Source organism: Alligator mississippiensis, chromosome 2 (assembly GCF_030867095.1).
Source record: "Alligator mississippiensis isolate rAllMis1 chromosome 2, rAllMis1, whole genome shotgun sequence".
Taxonomy (NCBI): Eukaryota; Metazoa; Chordata; order Crocodylia; family Alligatoridae; genus Alligator; species Alligator mississippiensis.
The window spans coordinates 79110582-79132825 of record NC_081825.1 but is presented as its reverse complement, the minus strand read 5'-3'; the positions used below and the strand labels follow the sequence as shown (position 1 = coordinate 79132825).

Below are 22244 nucleotides of genomic sequence, written 5' to 3'. Positions count from 1 at the left end.
GACGTGTGTGACTGTGTCTGTTAAGGCACACCCTCACTGGCTCTGGGGCCTCTACATGACATGGTAGTGTGCCCCAGTGAGGTCTCCTCCTCCCCTACAGCCTCATCCTGGTCCATCACTTTAAAGAACAACAGGTAAGTAAGCAGCACAGTAGCACTAGTATCTCAGGCAGCCAAACTGTCACAGTGCCTTTCTTTCCTTTCCTGAAGGAGCTTCTTCTCCAGCAGTTGCCAGAGAAATCTCCCTCCCAGCCTCAGTCCTGGGGCTTAGATGTGCCCAGGGCCCTGCTGCCTCCTGGTCAGCTGACCAGGGACAGGTGCTAGGGGTGTAGGTTGTAGCCGTATTGGTCTAAGGACATGGCACAGGCAGACAAAGTTGTTTGGGTCAATCTCGTATCTTTTAGTAGACCAACTGCATAGTTGGAGAAATATATCTTAGCAAGCTTTCAGGTTGAAAAACCCTTCGTCAGGTTGAAGAATCACCTGCAGTCGGTGTGTGTGCTCTTCCTGGGTGGAAGGAATATTAAAGAAGCCAGAGACTGGCATGCAATGCAGGTAAGAAAGTCAGTCAGTGAAAATGGAAATGGAGGCATCGAGGGGGTAAGGGACAGGCTGGGGTGGGGGGGATGTAGCAGGTAAAAGTGGAGAGGTACCTAGGGAGTCAGATGTCCAGCAGGTTGTCATGTGTTAGCATTCCAATGTCTGTACTGAGTCCATGAGTTTTTGTACTTAGGAGGTTGATGAAGTGAAGCTCAGAGGCCTGGCTTTGAAAAGTGGTTTGTAAATTCAAACAAGCACTGAACCTCACTAACCTCATCACCAGAAGCCAACTTCCTGCAGCCCAAAACATACCAAATGGATCCAGGCCATTCCTTGACAAGACATGCAAAACCTGCCAACAGTACCTCCAGTATGGAGATATCTTCACAATACATTGAAAATATGTAGGAGACACCAAGCAACAACTGCGCATCAGAATGAGCCCACACCGAAAATCTATCAAAGATAAGAACACCCAACTACCTGTCTCCAATCTCTCAGGCCTGATCCTCAATTTACAAAACACATTTCTGGTTTCACAGCTGGCACTTCCAGGGGCTGCACAACTGATGTCAGGGGAGTGCATGTGCACTACACCCTAGACGCTGCCAATGTGCATGTGTATTTATATAATGTATGTATGTATTTATGTAATAAATAAAATATATAAATGTATATAGTATGTGTTCATGAATACATTCTATATTATACTATGCAATATATGCTGTGCTTCCCTGCACAGTGAATGGAATGCACACCGTGAGAAAAAGCACAGATTTCTTTTCTGGGGGAAAAGAATCAAAACAGACTAACAAAAACAAAAAGAGGATTTTGAGGGAGGAATAAATTGAAAGGAAGGAATGAATATAATAATAAAATAAATGGGTATAGAAAGCAAAAGGTATTGAATCCCACTTGCTAGGAACAGGCTAGCAAGTACAAAATGATAGCCTTTCTCTGATGCTGCTGAGTGGTTGGAAGACACAGCTCAGTAACTGACCCCAAGGCAGAGAGCTCAGTTCAAACAATGCTGCTTTGTATGCTGTTTTTCTGTCCCTCCCCCAGATCACTGGGATTGGAAGGGAGCCCAGGGAAGTATGACAGTCACTATCCAGCTACACATGTCAATATCAGAACAGTCCTTCCCCCCGCTTTCCCCCCTCCCTCCCCTTAGTTTCTGTTTCCCTTAAAGCAAGCCCAGCTTTGAAACTTGAAACGTTTCAAAACTTTTGAAATGTTTTGACTGCCCTCATTTTATTTTGAGGCTGTTTTGAAGCCTTCCATTTAGTTTTGATTTTGCTGTTTCAAGCTTGAAACAAGTCAAAACAGCATTGAAACTAAACACCTGGCAAACTTTCGCATAGCCCTAGTAATTTATCATTTGTTGCATATGGCATATACACACAGTTCATTTGAATTCATTACAGCTAAGCCAACATAATTATCAAATCTCTTCTTTCTTAAAGTCTGCCAATCACTATAAAAGCTACACACGTTCATTCATGTGTGTGTACATACACTGCATATATTTTGAAATATAATATTTGCTAAAGATAAACAATATAGCTGTTAAAAGAGTGTGTGTCACCATAAATATTACCAGCATGGTTAAGATATATGAAAGACTAAAATAACTTGGAAAACTTAGAACAAATGAATTAGCATATTAGAAAAGTAAAAAGATATTTTCTTAGACGTGTTAATCAAACTAAAATTAGTACAATTTGGGTGTATCTACATGGCTCTGTATGGCAATGTTGCTACAGCACCATGCTTTAGTACTTCCTTTTGGAAGTCTTTCATATAATAATTGGGAGAGAAAATATTTTTAAAAATATATTTAAATAGGAAGTTGTTACTATAAAATCACAAATTAGCAAGTACCTCCTTTTGCAAGTCCTAAAGCGTGGTGCAGTATGGGTTACTATTGTGCTGTGCATGTGGCTCATGGGTAGATTTTGCTGTTATGCCACTGTAGTGGTGCGCTATAGTGGGGGAGCGTGCTGCTACAGCAATGTAGCTGACAATAACGGGTTGATCTGCATGATCGCTATGTTGCCGTAGTGTGCTGTACAGTGCATTGCTATGTTGCCATAGGTTAACATGTAGGTGCGCCATTTGACTGCAAACTAAAAAAAAAAAAAAAAAGTGGAGTGAGGGGGAAAGACTTGCTATTAGATTTCAGGATTATATCATTTTAGAAGTTTTCAGAATTATTCCAAAACATTAGTTTTTAGACCATAATATGAAGAGATACAATGACGACATCCAAGCCAAAACACAAAATAAACGAAGCTTAAAAGTCAAAAAAGAAAAAACCTAAAACAAAATAACTCCCTCCCCCCACAACAACCAAATTAAAAAAAACAAAAAAGCCCCCTGGACCAAAAATAAAATCTTTCTACATTTTTGCTTCTCGTTTGTCTCTTGTCAATTTTGACTTTACATGATTAACATATGACTATTTCAACTTCCATAACTTGCCATGATGAGGGTTCTTTTTTTAATATATATTTGCTTGTATGCTTGTGGGAAGAGGAAATCTAAGAATTTAGATTTAGGTCTGTACAAAGAATACAGATGTACTGTGCTTGTTTTTCAAAAACCCCAGTCCATAACCTATATTCAAATGCATGGTTGTCACTGTGCAAACCTTGTGGCAGTCTTTTAAATAGATCAATGTTCTTATATTATTTGCAATATTGGTGAACCCTTTGCTAATCAACTGGGGCTTTGTAACAAGAAAGGATACTCTAAAGTTCGGAACAGACATAACATTTGAAGTACTTCAAAGGGTGAGTGGGCAGATATACACATCCTCTGAAGTACTCCAGAATAACCACAGATGAAAGTGATCAGAGATAGAGGCATGCAGTGATTCTAGCTTCCCAGCCACAGGGATGGCTCAGTGCATAGAAAAATGCCCACTGGCTGACTACCCTTTGCTTCCCCTTCCCCTGTGGGTGGGATGAGGATAGCAGAGCACTGGTGGATGCCAGAGGCCTGACCAACCCCTGGTTGTGCTCTGTGGATGAAGTACTTCCAAATGCGCTTTCACCCATGGTTACTTTTGGAGTACTTTATAAGATGTGTGCATCTGCCCACTCACCCTTTGAAAAGCTTCAAATGTTATGTGTATTCAGAGCCTTAGAGTGTACTTTCCTGTTACAAGCCCACAGTTGACTAGCAAAAGGTTCATCAGTTATGTGTGGGGTACCAATTTCCTTGGAGGGATGTGGAGAAAAGGTGCTCGCCCATCCTCAGTAATATCCGAAACCCAAGAATCATATAAGAAATTGTCCTTTATGGCCTGGGACTGAAGAGAATAATTCCTTGCATACCTCTCTGCCTCCAAAACTAGGAGCCTGGAGGCTGAGCACACAAGAGAGTGCTCTTAGCTCAGCAGTTCTGAACCTTTTTCAGTTGAAGTACCACTTGTTCTCAGACTGAGACTTCATGTACCCCTTTCAATGGGAAATTAATTTTTTAGTCCCTTCGACCTGTGTTAGACAATGTATGAAATATATCTCATGTACCCCCTGATGAGGCTTCATGTACTTTCTGGGGATACATGTACCCCCGCTGTCTTAGCCTGTCTGACTTTATCTCCCTTCCTCTCCTCCATACCTCCCTGGGACTATTGGACACTTATTGCCAAATATATTTAGCCCTTGTCTTATGAAAGAGTAGGAAACAACTCAAATATGTTTGTAGTGATAAAAAATTATAATTTAGAGATGTTCCCTAAATTATAAATTGGGAGATGGTCCATCATTTAGGTGGTAACTATATTTGGTTAGTCAGAGCCAGAATGGGTCTGCAGACATTGCCCACTGCTCCACTATTAAAGATTTTCTTTCCATGTGTTGTATGTTTATATTTATTGAACCCATTGATCACTACCCAGCTGATCTAATAAAAGCACCAAAAAACCTTGCTGCTTATAAAATGTTATATTATACTTACTTGCATGCCACATGAACCTTTCCCTCCCATATTAGTCTTCCAAAATATGGGTGTATGTCTTAAATGGGGTAACTGATTTTCTGCCCAGAATAGCAGCAATGACATTTATCTACAGCCAATACTGAGGGAATCGATTGACTTCATGGCTCATTAGAAGCTCCTTTTTTCTTGCTAATGGTTCTTCACTCAATGGGTACTAATGGTGCACTTCCCCTTGAAATGGCCTTCATATTCCCTTAATCAAGTTATCCTTTCTTTGGCAATTTTGCTGAAGAATTTGCTAATTAGCTACTCCTGGTCTCTCTTCTACCTCACAACTCTGCAGACTTTTTTTTTTTTTTTTTAGCTGTTTTCAAATTCTAGATTTGCCCCTAGTCTTCAGCAATAGCTATAGTTGCAACAGCTATAATTCAGCTTTTGGACAGAGCAACTAAGAGCTGGTAACAGTTCAGCTGTGAAAGGGTTAGTTTTTGCTTGACCAGGAAAGGGAGTGTGAGTGACCTAAATATTAGGTTCTGTCTCAGCTGTACTGAAGCATAACTCTGAAAATATCTTCTTTTTTTATTTTTTTCTTCATTCTTCCTTCCCCAAAACAAGGTAAGTGGCTTATCTGAGGGGCATCATGTGGTATGCGAGAAAATATGGTAATTTCTGGACCCAGTTTGTTTAAAAATGTAACTAACCTCTTTCTTGTGCCCTGTAACCAAAATCAAGATCTCTTTATTTCTGGAACACATGAGGATTGCCTGTAGCCAATTACAGTATAATACATTTGTCTCAGATGGCCAAAGCCGACTCGAGGTGATTTAATAATTGCTCGTTCATCGGGCGGGCTGGTGAATAGAGAGGCCGAGAAAGCTTTATGGTTGTAAAACTTGACTTACGTTGCTTGTGGTTGTGACGAAAACAGTCCAGTTGTCTGAACAACTACGTTAGTTGTTCCAGCTGGCAGGGCTCAGGCCAGCACGTCTGTCTACAAATCAGGCTGGCAGGGAAAAGGATACATCTGGGATTGCGCTCGGCGACGGGGAGAAGAATCGATAGGTGATCAGTCTATCGATCAGCTCAGCCACGAGTCAGATCTCTCCAGAGGCACTATGCAGCGTGCTCAAAGTTCTCCGACTTGGGCTGAAGTCGCGCTAATTTTTAAACAGCTAGCAAGCCAATTACTAGCCGCCACGTGTGCATAATTTAGAACTGGCCAATAGCAGGACACAAATTTGCATTCGAATGGCGGGAACTCTCTTGCACCAGGGGTTTTCTGCTGCAACAGAAAACCTCTACTTTGCAAGAGGCTCTAATGTGGTGGGAAAATTCCACTGTGCTGAGGCACCAAAATCACTGGGTTGTGACAACATTTACCATTTTACAGAAAACTAGGAAAGAGTTGCATAGTAAGTAACAGGGAAGTGCAAATGTTGGCTACAAATGTCCAACTCAGGATCCTTAAAATTCTAGTTTATTAGGCAGATTGAAACACTGTAATCATAAACCTTGGGGCTGGTCCCCCCCCCCCCCCCCCGCACACACATACACACACACACAGTAGCAGGCTACAGAGTCAGGTATACCTATCCTACAAGTGCTGGAGTCTGTCGTTGAGGCTTCTTTCAGTGTGGTGTGATCTTCCAGAAGGGGGTCGCCGGCTGGTCCTTCTGGCTGGACAGGTCTGGTCGAGTTAGAGATCAAGAGGGCGCCCCTGAGGGTCACTTTTCACTGCCTTTTATCTGTCCTTGGCAGACTTTGGTGACTCCCCAGTTTTCAGGTTTGCCCAATCCAGGGGTCACTGACCCTTGTGGGACTTCCCCCCCCCCACCTCAGTGGCTACTGGATGGCATCTATCAGCCCCAGGGGTTGTCCACATGAACGTGCAGGTTTGGGAGTCCATTGATGAATTTAGAATAGGGCTCTGGGAGTGGTTGATCTGGAGATATTCAGCCCAAAAGTTGGTCCCAGGCGTTGCTTAACTCAGGCCAGGGCTTCTAGCCCTTGATCAGTGACGTTTAGAGATTTCCCGGTTGTTACATTGTCTTCTATAGAGTTCTTCCATTGGTTGATCTGCAGCTTCCAGGTGATAATTGCTGTCTGCTACTATGTTACACATTCAATCACGTTACACATTCAATCACTGATTCACTCGCTCTTTCAGGGGCCAGCCTGATACAGTGAAGGACAGTTTGATTCCTACCCTTGTTAACATTGTTACAATGTATAACTTACTAAAACACATTTAGTTGAAAGTTGAAAGGTGAGGAGTATAAAATATAAGCTACAAATGCCATGGCACACAAATAGATAAAAAATACCAAACTACAAGGGGAGATACAAAATGCACACACACAAATTTTAAAACACAATTCCTTATCTTAAAGTGAAAGAGAGAGGAAGGAAGAAAAGGTAGAAAAAGAGAAACATATCCAAAGAGGGGAGAGCAAATGCAGGCAAGAGGAAAAGGGGGCTTTCTGCTACACAAAGAGGAAGCTCCAAGGATTCTGTACATATAAATAAGATTTAACTGCATTGGCAGAATATCTGTTAATAGTTCTTAATAAAAAGTTTGTAAAACTAAACTAACATGGAGTTATTTTTTTCACATTACTACTGAACAGGTGAATAATAAAACATGGCAGCAAAATGAGACCTTCAGCAAAGGAGAAAATGTGATTAACAAGCAAACAAAGCAGCATCAAGCAACAGAGCAAATAGGTAGTAAGAAGAAACAAAGATATTGGTTGAGAGAGCTGGGTATTCAAGACAAAATGCTCTCAGAAGCAGAGAACAAGAGAAAGCCAAAAGTGAGTCTGTACTGAGAGGACAAAAAATGAGAAAATGCAGGTATTTTTTTATTTTTTTTTTACTATCGTCAAGTAAAGATGGATAGGAAGTGAACAAGACCTTTCTGTCAGGATTAATGCCTGAAATACTAGAACAGCTGATAAAGGTGGTCTGATTAGAACTATGACACCACACAAAGCAGGACTATAGAGAGGTACTGATTTTTATCCACAACTAAAAAGCAAGAAAGGAAATATATACAGAGACCGGAGATCTCAGTTCTGTCTGTTTTTGGAATCATCAAAGATTCCCTAACTAGACAGATAATTATTTGTGATTCTAGCCTGCAGATGACAATTTTGAATTAAGTGGACTCAACCCTACAGAAATACCTGTAAATAGCAATGGCACACAAACTTCCTGTCCTTAGACAGTTTAAGCCATTTCAGTTTAAAATTAAGATTAAGCCACTCTTCTGTGATCAAAAAAAAAAAAAAAAAAAAGCCAGAACAAATCCTGCTGTAATAGAATCTTTGTCAAAAACATCTTGTCAAAAATATTCTGATCAGCTTTAGTCAGCATGCTGATGAGAGAAAAAATGTAACGGGTCTATGTATAATGTATGTGTATACATATACATACTATACATATCTGTATCTCCAAAAAATTATAATTATTATTTAAAGTATGTTATGAAGGACAGTCCCATATGTAAAAATAAAGGGGCTGTTCCCAGCTGCTGAAAGTCAGTTTGGATCTGTAGACCTTAATGAAACTAAGCCATTTTACAACACTTGAGGGGCTGAGCTGTAGGGCTGTGTGAAGCTTCGGTCCCTGATTCAGTTCAGCAGAGATTTGGCCCAATTTGGTGGCCAAATCTCTGAATTTTAATCAAATCAGAGGACCCTTTAATCTCTCCAAATCAAATTGGAACCCTCTGAATTGATTTGGAGAGATTTGGAAAGATTTGGAGATTCGGACATAGAGACAGCTTTAAATTTTTTTTCTATATACTGTACCTCTAGGTAGCAGGGGCTTGTGACTGCTGCAATGTGGGGGTGCATGGAGTGTCCCACAAAAGCATGGGAGTGCTCCCCAGCATGCTCAGCAGCAGACCTGGAAGTGGACCAGAAGCACTTCCAGTCCACCTACAGGTCTGCCAGGGAGCGTGCTGGGGAGCCCCCGGAATCAACAAATCGAATCACTGTCCCTGATTCGGGCCAAATCCCAATCAAATAGGGCCTGCTTCGCATACCCCTATTGAGCTGTTCCTAGAGTTTTCCCTGTTTTCCAATGCACCAATTATACTGTACCAACTAAATGCTACCATTTTTCATAACTTCTGTAATAAGGTTTCTAACCCAAAGAGGAAGAACTGTAAATCACTGATGAAAATTTGAGGATTAAATCATCTGATAGAAATTTGTCCACATAATTTTACCTTAGTCAGACTATTGCATACCCATCTCATCAACTCACATACACAGGAAAATGCTCAAGAATCTCTAGAGATTCTATACAGTAAATGGAAAGAGTCTGATTTGACTAGACATTTTCCTTATAGTTCTCCTCATTACAGTGATTTATCGGAGTTCTGCTCTCATTTTTCCCATGTTGAAGAATGATGTTGCTTTGCTGAGTGAATCCAAGCAAATCTTTAGGCATCCTGATGAGGTAGGAAATAGCATCATTTTGACTACAGTGATTTCACTACTTTTCTGCAAGGCAGTCCAAAAGCATGCTTCCAGGAAAGTGGAAACTGAGAACCTGCCAGCAGATTACAGTTCTGAAAGCAAAACATTTGGCAGATCTTTGAACTGTGACCTGAGCAGAAATTATGGAGCAGGTGGAGGATTTGCCAGTTTAACATGAGTGACTCCAAACTCAAGAAATATTTATTATAACTATTAATCATTAATAACTAATTATTGTAAAATATTGTATGAATGAAATGAATATAACATGCTGGAAAATGGAATAATAAATGAAGGGCTAAATGAATGAACCAATTAATACAAAAAAAATCCATATCAGGAGAAAATATGCTTGAAAAATTTCCTTGAAAATTTCCTTGAAAATATTGTGCTATTGCTATTGTGTTCTTCCTTCAGGGGTATAGGATGATTGTAAATCATGGGTGTAGCTGACAGGTCTATGATGCCTAATGATCTACAGGAAAATTAATCTCCGACTCCTTGGGCATCTTTTAAAATAACTTCTAAGTAATTCTAGAAAGTTATTTCCCTCAGAAGATGCAGACTCCTCTGTTCCTATTTTTCCCTGCCTTAAGAGAGCAGAATATTGTTTACAGCAGAACTACTGCATGTATTTTTGACTGCAAACCTGCTGGGTTTACAGGTGCTTATGTCAATAAAAAAACCTGCTCCTTAGTTCTGACCTCATGTTTCTCAAACTTTGTACTCTTTGGAACAGGGTTCAAATTACACTTTGACTCTTGTGGGGGGTCAAAATGATCTAAATTTTTTAATTTCATTGATTAACATATCCCCCTAAGTGAAGGAGCAATCCAATCAGAGACCTCGCCCCTCAAGTTATGATTTTCAAATCTTACAGAGGGGGCTCCTGTCTCATGGGAGAGAGGGGGGCTCAGCCCCCCTGAACTCTCCCGTAATTCAAACCCTGTTTCTGAAACCTACAGAAACATTTCTGTATAGAGTTAATGTTGATAAGTTTCTGTATGTGCTTATGCAGCAACCACTGAATCACTACCATGATTTTTTTTTTGTTTTTTTGGGGGGGGGAGGGGTTGGATGGAGTTCATCTACCTTAGATTGGGAACCTTTCATTTATGGTTTTAAGTTGCCTTTTCTCTGCCATTCTTTCATATCTTTATAGTGGCATGTACTGTCCACACCTAAAGCATACAGGCAGTCCTCAGCTCACGTTTCAAGTTGCAACATTTCGTACTTACAACGTTTATAAATTGACACCCTGTTTCAACTTTCTGACGTCACTTTCGACTTTACAATGTTTGATCTGACATGATGTGGTGCCAGCGAACAAGTTCACTGCATTGCTCATCTCCCTGGAGAACACCTGTCCAAACTTCCTTAGACACCAAGCAGACAAAGCTCCAGAAAAAACCTGCAGCCAAGACTTCTGAGAAGACTCCAGCCAAGGACCCTTCAAAAAGTCCAACCAAGAGCCCTTCAAAAAGTCCAGCAAAGTCGCCTCAAAGAAGCCCTTCCAAATCAATATGTTTGCTATTTACAATATAAATACATTAATGTAGCTATATTACTCATCTATAACTGATTGAGTACAAAACTCTGGGTTATTTTTGGTGAAAATAGGATATTGGGCCTTGGTTCAGGAACCAATCCCCCATTTATCACATTGTTTTGTCTGGGAAAATTGGTTCTGAGTTGCAACGTTTCAACTTAAGATGCGTTTTTCAAGAACCAGTTGTGTTGTAAGTCCGAGGACTGCCTGTACTTTACAAATGCAACTACAGTGCAATGGATTGGATCTCCTCTACCTTGAGGAAAAATTACAGGTTGACATATTCCCCCAGTGAATTCATCATTGTTTCAGCTTGCAAGCAGGGAGAGAGTGGTCATTTCCTCACCTTGTGGTTTGGGAGCATGGAGGCTCTGTGCCTGCATAGCTACTCTGACCCCAAATAGTGCCTCTGCTCTTTGGCCCCCAGTGGTAAGAGTGAAACAGAAAGGCAGCCTACTTCCAGAATGTATTATCTTCTGTGCCTCTGTTCTGTAGGGCTGGGTAGAAGGGAACTGTATGCAGCACACCATACCCCAAGCCTGCTTTTAGACTTACTATTTCTTTCCTTATATGCAAAGTCTTTGTCCCCCTTCTAGCTATCTGTCTAGAGCCTGACCCCATTGATTGCCCTCTGAGGGGATCAACAAAGGAGAAAAGGAAGGGGAAAAGCCATTAAGTTTAAACATTAAAGAGAGATAATACTTACCAAAAAAAATCACTTGAGAAATTTTCATACATCTTAACAAATATCTACATTTTGTAGCCAGTTTCTCCCTTGCTAACTGGCTTAATCTTTATGTAAGCCTTTTACTTTAGCTATTGTGTTAGGTTTTGCAATATCAAATTTCACAGAAATTATATTTCACAAATAATAGTAGGTACATATATACATGCAATTAATGTGACATGATAAATTCTGGTGCAGTTTGCATTAGAAAAAACTGTCCTGGGTGCAGTGTCTGCACATATGCCCAAGACTGCAGCAAAGCAGCTCCAGGTTGGCAGGCAGTTTGGGGCGTCAGCCCTGGGCTCTGTACAGCAGTGTTAGGTGGCAGAGGGGTTGGCTAGGGCACAAGGGCGCTAAAACGCAGGGCTAGGAGGTAGGCAGCCCCTCACACTTTAGCACCCTTGTGCCCCAGCCAGCCCCATCACTGTGTACACGTGCATCAGCCGAATAAATTACTACACCATAGGATAGTACTGACCCCACAATACTATCCTATGGCAGAGTTAATTTACTGCACCATAATATTGGTGAATGTATAGATTGTGACACTTTACTACAAAGCTAATTAGTCAACTCAGCAGTAAAACTCATGTGTAGCTGCACCGTGTAATACAGGAAAAACCAAATGCAGTAAGGTTAAATTGTTCTTTTGATGCTGTGCAATGTAGAGACAAGCAGCTCTTAACACATTAGAAGGAAAATCTTTTGCCTAGGAGATTTGCCACAGGAAAACATGTATTTCTAGTTGCCATTACTTTGTGTATTACTCTAACAGAGCAGAAATCAAATTATCACAGATGCCTTCAAGCTGCCCTGACAAAAACACATCCTCATTTATTTCTATGCTTGCTATATGCATTCAATTATTTTCCTTCTTTTTAATATAAAAATTATTCACTTTAGTTAAGAATATAAAACTATTTTCCACTAATATTTTGGTAAAGTTTATTCATAAAAATTGGGACAAACATGAATACTCATAACTAAAATTATTTTCCTACCCATCTTGATGAACTAAGTAGTACATTTCACTGTTCCTACCTATAGCTGTAGCTCCAGGGGCTTGTAGGAACCTTGGGAATGCTGTTCCAATGACTGGTGAAGACTGAATGTGTTACTAAGGAATGATCATGGGACAAAAGGTGCAAATTAATGTTACTTAGACCTCTGCCTCCTGTGGGGAAGAGTAGCAGTACTGGTGAGGAATCTGTTACTAAACAAAAGCTGCTCATTTCTATTTTAAGAAAGACTTCTTTACGACAGCAGGTGCGCTGAGCAAGTTTCAACTTGTCATTATAAATAACTGAGTCCTACCTTGTAACCTTTAATTGGGTGAGTAATCCTTATAAAAACAATCCTATTGACTCAAATAGTACTCTTGCATATTTAGAGTTATTCAAATGAATAAGGTGTGTATGATCAGTCACAGTTTAGGTAAATTGTGTAGATAATAGATGGAGGAAAAAATATATAGAGCAGCATTTCTAATTACCTATTGTAAGAAAAAAACCTTTGAGTGTTCCAGCATCTGCCCTCCTGCAATGTCTCTGGAAAAAATCAAGCGTTCATGTATATTTTGAGTTTATAGAGATGTATTCTAATAACCCCATTAAGAACAGTTTGCTAGGGTAAAAGAAGCAAGCAAGACAACTGAAAGCAAGATAGAGATTAATTGGCAATATTTTTCTACATGTTTGGGAGGTCTGTATAGGGAGAATGGAAGCCTTCAGAATGAGGATTGTTTGATTTTACTTTTATAAAAAATGGTAATAAAACAATTGTTTTACATGTTGTGAATGAGATTGGTTTAAAACATTGTCAATTTGCAAAGGGTAAGTTGTAAAACCCTCGGACATAGCTCAGACAACGTTTGCTTGAGCTATGTTTATGCAATGAGCTATGTATAACAAATTCTTTCTTCAATATGAAACCTCAACACAAAGCAAGTGTCTTGCTGCCACCCACAATCTGGACACTGGTATCAACTCAACTTGATTCACTGGCTCATGAGTCTTGCATGATGTAATCATGATGCAATCGTATCAGAGTGCTGTGATACCGATCACTCATTGGTATACACCAAAGTCTAGTTGCATCCCAAGAAATTGTATAAGAGCAAGACATTCTTCTTACCATGAATAAATGCCACGCAACTGAAAGCTGAAGACACATAATCTCAATTCATTAAAACTGTCTCAGGTGCTGTATCATATCTTAAGCCATGTAATGAAGTTGAAGAGAATTGTGCGAAAGCATGCAAAAAGCTGCTGACCGAGGTAACATGCAAGCAATGTATGGGGGCATCAGGAAAGCTCAGGCCTGCTCTGAGGAAGACTACCCCTTTAAAATCCTCCACAGTTGAAATCATCTATGACCACAATAAACAGATGGATTGATGGGTCGAACATTGCTCATAACTCTATTATTATTTCCTTCCTATAGTTATTTCCTTTCCCTGCAGGCCCAGGCACCCAAGGAAGAAGCAGCCCGGGGAGTGCCCTCTGCAGCAGAGTGGCAGACGGTCACAGCCAGGACCGGAGCAGCTCGCAGTGAACCGGTACCAGCTTCTCCAGTCCGACTGGTGAACAGGTACGAGGCCCTGGCGACCCTGCAGGAGATGGAAGGGGAGAAGGAAACCCTTGGGCAAGAAGAAACACCACGTTATTCACACTCCGAACAGATCAAGAGATCCATGAAGACCCAGAGGAGGAGACGACGAGTGCTCGTCATAGGCGACTCCATCCTGAGAGGTACGGAAGGGCCCATCTGTCGCCAGGACCCCTCGGCACGAGAGGTATGCTGCCTCCCTGGAGCAAAGATTAGGGATGTGACAGAGGTAATCCAGGCCAGGGTCAAGCCCACTGATTACTACCCCATGGTCCTAGTCCATGTGGGTACTAATGATGCAGCCAGGAGAACCCCCGATCACCTGATGGCGGACTACAGTGCTCTGGGTGGCGTGCTGAAAGAGTTTGGTGCACAGGTGGTTTTCTCTTCCATCCTACCAGTGACCAGACGAGGAAGACGGCAGGAGAACTGCATCAGAGAGACCAACTGGCGACTTCGGCAGTGGTGTCTTGAGGCAGGCTTCGGCTTCCTGGACAATGACCCGCACATCACAACGAGGGACATGCTCAGCTGGGATGGCCTTCACCTGTCCCCCAAAGGTAAGCGTGTGTTTTCTACTAGGTTGGTGGATCTCCTCCGGCGGGCTTTAAACTAGGCTTGTCGGGGGGAGGGGAGTACGAGGGCAGGGGAAGCTGTGGACCACCAAACCATGTGGCACCCACAAGGACAGCCCAGCTTGAAGAAGGAGAACATTGGAAACCTGAAAGCCATGGGGAGACCAGCACTACAGAACAGGTAAGAAACAAGAAGGTAAGAAACAATGGGCCCCTTGGGACTCGGAGCGGGGGGGCAGCAAAGGCACCAGTTGCAGGGCTCAAGTGCCTATATACTAATGCTAGGAGCATGGGGAACAAGCAGGATGAACTAGCGCTCCTGCTTGCACTAAACACCTATGACTTAGTGGGGCTAACAGAGACCTGGTCGGATTCATCCCATGACTGGGCGGTACATATTGAGGGCTATAGATTGTACAGAAAGGACAGGTCAGGGAAGAAAGGGGGGGGGGGGTTGCACTTTATGTCAGTGAGCAATATACATCAACCCTCATCAAGACAGAATCCAAGGTTGAGGAAGTAGAAGGATTGTGGTTTAGGCTACATGGGGGGCAAGGAGAAAGGGATTTGGTAGTAGGGGTATGCTACAGACCCCCACACCAAGGGGAAGAAATAGATGCGGGGCTCCTGAAGCAAACTCTCGGAGACCATAAAAGCTAAGGAGGCGGTAGTCATGGGGGACCTAAACTACCCGGACATCTGCTGGGAGACGCAGACAGCAAGGTCCCATCGCTCACGCAGGTTTCTAACCTGTATACAGGACCTCCACCTGACACAGGAGGTGCATGGTCCCACTAGGGGGAATGCCATACTGGATCTGGTATTGGCAACGGGGGATGACATGATAGGGGACCTCCAGATCGGTAGCCATTTGGGAGACAGTGATCACCTAATAATAGAATTCAAGATAAGACGGCGAGTGGGTAAGGTAACTAGTAGGGTGAAAGTGCTAGACTTTAGGAAAGCTGATCTCAATGCACTCAGGCGATTAGTCAAAGAAGCACTGCAGAGTAGGAGTTTTGAAGGGATGGGAGCCCAAGAAGGGTGGCTGTGCCTAAAGGAAACGATCCTTCGGGCACAAAGCAAGACGATCCCCGAGCGAGGCAAAAAAGGGAAAGGGGCCAGGAGGCTTCCCTGGCTGACCAGAGAAATCCAGGGCAGCCTAAGGGCCAAAAGGGGAGCACATAAAAAGTGGAAACAAGGTGAGATCACTAAAGATGAATATACCTCCTCTGCTCGTGCTTGTAGGGAGGCAGTTAGGCGGGCCAAAGCTACCATGGAGCTGAGGATGGCAACCCAAGTAAAAGACAACAAGAAATTGTTTTATAGATATATTGGGAGTAAAAGGAAGGCCCAGGGAGGAATAGGACCATTGCTAAATGGGCAGAAACAATTGGTGACAGACAGGGGGGACAAGGCTGAACTCCTCAACAAGTTCTTTGCCTCAGTGTTCCTAAGTGAGGGGCAGGACAAGTCTCTCACTGGGGTTGTAGAGTAGCAGCAGCAAGGCGCCAGACTTCCATATGTAAATCCTGAGGTGGTGCAGAGTCATTTGGATGAACTGGATGCCTTTAAATCGGCAGGCCCGGATGGGCTCCATCCGAGGGTGCTGAAAGCACTGGCCGACATCATTGCAGAGCCGCTGGAGGGAATATTCGAGTGCTCATGGCGCACTGGCCAAGTCCCGGAGGACTGGAAAAGGGCCAATGTGGTCCCCATTTTCAAAAAGGGGAGGAAGGAGGACCCGGGCAACTATAGGCCGGTCAGTCTCGCCTCAATCCTTGGTAAAGTCTTTGAAAAAAATATCAAGGCTCACATTTGTGAAAGCCTGGCAGGGCAAATTATGCTGAGGGGAAACCAGCACGGGTTTGTGGCGGGCAGATCGTGCCTGTCCAATCTAGTCTCTTTCTATGACCAGGTTACGAAACGCCTGGACACAGGAGGAGGGGTGGATGTCGCATACTTAGACTTCAGGAAGGCCTTCGATACGGTATCCCACCCCATACTGGTGAACAAGTTAAGAGGCTGTGATGTGGATGACTACACAGTCCAGTGGGTGGCGAATTGGCTAGAAGGCCGCACCCAAAGAGTCGTGGTGGATGGGTCGGTCTCAACCTGGAAGGGTGTGGGCAGTGGGGTCCCGCAGGGCTCGGTCCTTGGACCGATACTCTTTAATGTCTTCATCAGGGACTTGGATGAGGGAGTCAAATGTACTCTGTCCAAGTTTGCAGATGACACAAAGCTATGGGGAGAAGTGGACACGCCGGAGGGCAGGGAACAGCTGCAGGCAGACCTGGATAGGTTGGACAAGTGGGCAGAAAACAACAGGATGCAGTTCAACAAGGAGAAATGCAAAGTGCTGCACCTAGGGAGGAAAAATGTCCAGCACACCTATAGCCTAGGGAATGACCTGCTGGGTGGCACAGAGGTGGAAAGGGATTTTGGAGTCCTAGTGGACTCCAAGATTAACATGAGCCGGCAGTGTGACGAAGCCATCAGAAAAGCCAATGGCACTTTATCGTGCATCAGCAGATGCATGAGGAATAGGTCCAAGGAGGTGGTACTTCCCCTCTATCGGGCGCTGGTCAGACAGCAGTTGGAGTACTGCGTGCAATTCTGGGCGCCACACTTCAAGAAGGATGCGGATAACCTGGAGAGGGTCCAGAGAAAGGCAACTCGTATGGTCAAGGGCCTGCAGCCCTACGAGGAGAGACTAGAGAAACTGGACCTTTTCAGCCTCCGCAAGAGAAGGTTGAGAGGCGACCTTGTGGCTGCCTATAAGTTCATCACGGGGGCACAGAAGGGAATTGGTGAGGATTTATTCACCAAGGCGCCCCCGGGTGTTACAAGAAATAATGGCCACAAGCTAGCAGAGAGCAGATTTAGATTGGACATTAGGAAGAACTTCTTCACAGTTCGAGTGGCCAAGGTCTGGAACGGGCTCCCAAGGGAGGTGGTGCTCTCCCCTACCCTGGGGGTCTTCAAGAGGAGGTTAGATGAGTGTCTAGCTGGGGTCATCTAGACCCAGCACTCTTTCCTGCTTATGCAGGGGGTCGGCCTCGATGATCTATTGAGGTCCCTTCCAACCCTAACATCTATGAATCTATTCTTGTAAAAATGTGGTCTGTGACTCCACTCTCAACGCACCTGAGAATATCTCAACCCTGATGATGCTTGACCATGAACCTACCTTAGAAGAAGTAGAAAAAGCTATTGATCAGCTTGCTTGTGGTAAGGCCCCAGGTACAGATTGTATATCAGCAGCAATCTGCTCCTGCCCCCTCCAGACCTGCACTGGCCCCCTGCAGCAGCCAGGGGAAACTCTGGGCTGGCAGGAAGCATGAGGCCAGGAGACAGGTGTCTCCTGGCAGGGGCTGGAAGATTGTTCACTGCCCCTGGGAGCTGCCTGGTGCTGGGGTGGGCTCTGCTACTGGAGCCTAGGTGGCGACAATGTCTCTCTGCCCCAGCAACAGAGAACTCCCAGCCCCAACTCCCTAGTTGGGGGTAGGGAGCTTAGAAAGAGCTGCACGGGAGGGGCAGATCTCAGCACCCTGCCCTGATCTGCTAGTGGAGCAGCTAGCAGCAAGCCCTCAGCTGGGTGGGAAATCCCCAGGGGCTTGCTTGTAGTTACCCCACTTGTGGATTGGGCCAGGTGGCTGGGATCTGCCTCTCCCTTGCAGCTCTTTCCAAGCCCAGTGTCTCAATTGCCTGATTGGGGCATAGGCTGGGACCTGCCCCTGACTGGGACAGTTCCTGGCTAGCCCCCGGCTGCACAGGGAAGTCTGCTCGTGCAGCCTGCAGGTAGCTGGGGACTGTCCCATTTTGGAGGATGGGAATGTCCCAAAATGTGGCAGTCCCCAGCCACCTCCAGGCTGCATGTGCCAAGCCTGGGAACAGGCTTGAAGCTTGTTTCCAGCCCCCACTCTGTGATTGCAGAGTCGGGGCTGGGAACAAGCTCCAAGTCTCTTCACAGCTCCATTTTAGTGATCATGGAGCTGGGGCTGGGAACAATCATCTCTGGGAGCTCCCTGCTGCTGAGGCATGGGAGACATTGTCCCTGCCTAGGCTCCCGTGGTAGAGCCCTGGCAGCAGGTAGCTCCTGGGGGCAGGGAGCAATCTACAGCAGGTAACATGCTCTCGCTATCCCTACCTTCCATCGGTCAGAGCACAATTTCCCCTGCTACCCCACCCTGGGCACTGAAATAGCTTGTTAAGCCTCTGACAGCAGGGATAACTGTCCCTATGCACACTCTCCTACTTTTAGTACAAACAGGGTGCATCTACAGGTGCGCTTTACTACAGAGCTGACTGATTAGCAGTAAAATGTCACCATTTACACACATGCCTGTATTAGGGTGCAGAAAATTAATTAACTGTGTTGCAGGATAGTACTGTCTGAGACAAGTACTATTCTACATTGGAGTAGTTATGTGTGCTGAAATGCATGTGTAGATGGTGACTGGGGCTGGCTGGGGCAAAAGGGTGCTTCAGTGTGGGGGCTGCCTGATGCAGGCAGTTACTATGTAAGCAGCAGATTTATGGTAAAACTCATTCTCTTTATTTTCTTGTAAAATACCTGAATTTATTGAATCCCTTCTAAGTGAGCTTTCTTTCCTCTCCTCCTCACTTCCCCCCTCCCCAAGAAATTCCTAGCAAAGACTTTGATGACAAAGATTTGGATGCAGCTGGTCAGTGGAAGTGATGGGCAAACACCTCTTCCTCTCCTGTCTCTGACTGGAGTCCCAATTAGAAACCAAAAAGTAAGGGAAGGGGCATTACCCCCTCACGAGTTCCCTTTGCTATCAAATAACAGCTATGTTAGTCTAGCTTTTTTTTTCTGAATAAGGGCATACTTTTGCTTCTGTGATTAGAAGAGTGTTTATATACACAACTGGAAAAAAAAAAAGATTTTTATTTTTGTGCAGCTCTCTGTGAGCATTGCTCCACATGCTCTGCAAATGTGCAGCAGGGCATTTACTCCCACTGAACTGGATGATTAACACCAAGACTTCAGTGTAAAATATTCTGCTGGAAAATACAGTAGAGCTAATATAGATCAGTTCCCTATGGTGCAGTGTGTGGGAATTTGTGAGCTTCTACAATGTTGCTATAAAGAAACCAGATGCCTTTTTATATAAGCATGTTCAGCTGTTGTATGATCTGCTGTATAGTAGTTCTCTATATAAGTGCTTGTAATAATAAAGTATTGTTCCCACCCCACTGTCCTCATCAATACAAAACAGACTGCAAGCAGTTGCTCATTTGCCCTGAGCCAGAAAAATTTCTTCTTCAGACACAAGCTACAGTTCTCAGCAACTAGGTACAGATATAAGAGAGTTAACCAAAAAACTTCACCTCTTCTGCTTGCCGGGGTCCAGGGACAAATGGTAGGCATATTGGCAGCCAAAAGCAAGCAGATGCTGTGTTCTAATATTTTTATCTGTTTCTATTAGGGGTGCACCAATATAGATTTTTGGGGCTAATACTGATAGTTGATATTTAAGGAGGAATATCAGCTGATACCGATCCGATTTCCAGTACGGCTGCCTTCAGCTGCTAGTCCAGTGTGGTAGAAAGGGAGGGGGGAGAGAAGGAGCATGGGGCGGGGGCAGATCAACACCCCCCATGGTGAGGGAGGGAGGGAGCAGGGGCAGGTGCTACCCAGGTGGGGTGGGGAGGGGTGGGAGCCATGGCTCATGTGGGGGGAGGCAGCTTCTGCTGCTGCTTGCACCTTGGGAGGGCGTGGGGGTGGGTAGATCTGCACAAGGTGGGGTGATGTGGGTCAGGCTGCAGCTGGGGCTGTGTGGGGCTCTTCTCAGTGGGAGCTGGGCTTGCAGCAGGCACCACCGGTGGTGGGAGGATGCTGCATCCACCCCAAATTTCACCACCACTCTGCTCCCAGCACCACCGCAGCCAGCTGCCTGGTGCAACCCTGGCTCAACACCCCACCTCCACCCATCGGGCCGATATCTGATACAGCCAGTCTTCTTTATATCACTACCAATCCAATATCAGACCAATGTATTGGTGTACCTCTAGTTTCTATTACAGTGAAGAAAAATAACTTTCCCTACATATGATACCAGTTTTGGAGGGCTGTTTGTTTTTTTTTTGGGGGGGGGGGGGGGAGGCATGTGTGGAGTGCAAGTAAATATGGTAATTTTGTGATGTTATGTGTGTGTGTGTGTGTACTTTAACTCATAAGTACTTTGATAAAATTCTTCTTTAATCTGAAGATTTGTCTTTTTTCTAGTCCAATATAAATGTATACTCAAATAGAGAGGGAGTCGTCATCTTGCTTTTCCCATTGTGGTTCTGCAATTATTAGAACATAACAAAAACTGGATTGTGTTAAACCTTGACTCTCCATACATGTTTTAATACTATCAGTTGGACAACCTAATACCGTTAAGTTCTTTTCCTTAGTCATTTTGCCAGCAAACAATAATATGTGGTAGAGAGTTCACTGAGCCCATCCAGTTAATTTTAGTAAATCCTTTGTCAATAGAAGATTTGACTTGTAATAATCAAGGGTCACATTATGCTCATTTGATCCAATCTGAATGGTTACTTCTATATTTGTGTCTCTGCCTCTATACCCAGATAGCTCAATGTGCTGCTTATGCCATAGTTCCTATTGAGGGACTCTATCAGTTCAGAGAGTTGCATGGATCAAAAGGATGGGCAGGCTAAGGAAGGAATGGGTATATCAGGACTGGTTAAAATGAATATAATCCCTCTTTTTCTCTAGGTAGGAATCCTCCTGAGCTTTAATTAAAGTGCCTCCGCCACCATTTTGAAGCACGGGACACTGAATACACAAGTCACTGTGGGCACTTTAATTAGAGAAGCTTTTGGAGCCCCTCTCATTAAAGTGCCCTCCCCAGCCCCAAAGCATGTATAAAGACGTCCATAAAGCTCTAAAGGGGTATTAGTGACCACTCACTTTTTCTCTTGAACCCTAACAGTGTTGTGGATTTCAGGGTGTTTATTCAGGCTGATCTGTCCCTTTCTTTGCTTTACAGGGGCACATCTCCCCCCTGATTCCCATCTTGAGGTGCACACTTACATGTACACACATTATAATGTTTCCTGCCTATGTGTGAGTATTGCAAAGCAGCAGTTTGACCTTCAGTGGGTGCATCTGGGTGTATTTACATGTTCACTTAAGGTAACGCAATAAACTCCAGAACTGTTTGAGTCAGAGTCAACTGCTCCTGGACTCCACCATAAGATCACCAACAGTACTATTTTATGGCAGAATTAATTTACTGTACTGAAGAACTAATTAGTCAACTCCACAGTTAAGCAGAGATGCGCCCACTAAATGGTCTGACAACAGAGGCATAGTCTGTTACCATTTACATTGATCCAAATATATTTATATATAAATCAAGCCAATATATAGACAATCTATATTTGGCAAAAGCAAACAGAGTTGTAGAAAAAGGTGCTATCATACCGAAAAACAGGCATGTTGAAATTAGGGTGAATTTGTGAAGCACTTGGTTGCAAATGTTGAGCTATGGAGCTAAAGAACTATTCTGTTCTGAAAATAAATTACACTCAGCAAATAATGGATTAGAATTTGCCACTCTACTCATATTGCCTAGGAGCTTAATAACTTTTCTGAAGCATTGATTTCAATGGGAGTTCTTGCAGAACTAAGGAACTACTCCATGTAAATAAGGATGGCATAATCTGCCTATCCTTCCCCATTTTTTATTTATACAGTACTGGATGTGGTATGGACAATCCATAATTGCACAAAATACTAATGAAGTATTATTCTTAAAAAAACAAACCAGTATT

The 22244-nt window shown here is 43.7% G+C and overlaps 1 protein-coding gene across 1 annotated transcript in view; it reads right to left on the bottom strand.

Annotated features, from left to right (window-relative positions):
* The window catches only part of GLRA3 (glycine receptor alpha 3), a 101219-nt gene that overhangs the window by 36815 nt on the left and 42160 nt on the right, over positions 1–22244 (bottom strand). The gene's annotated exons all lie outside the window — the stretch shown is intronic.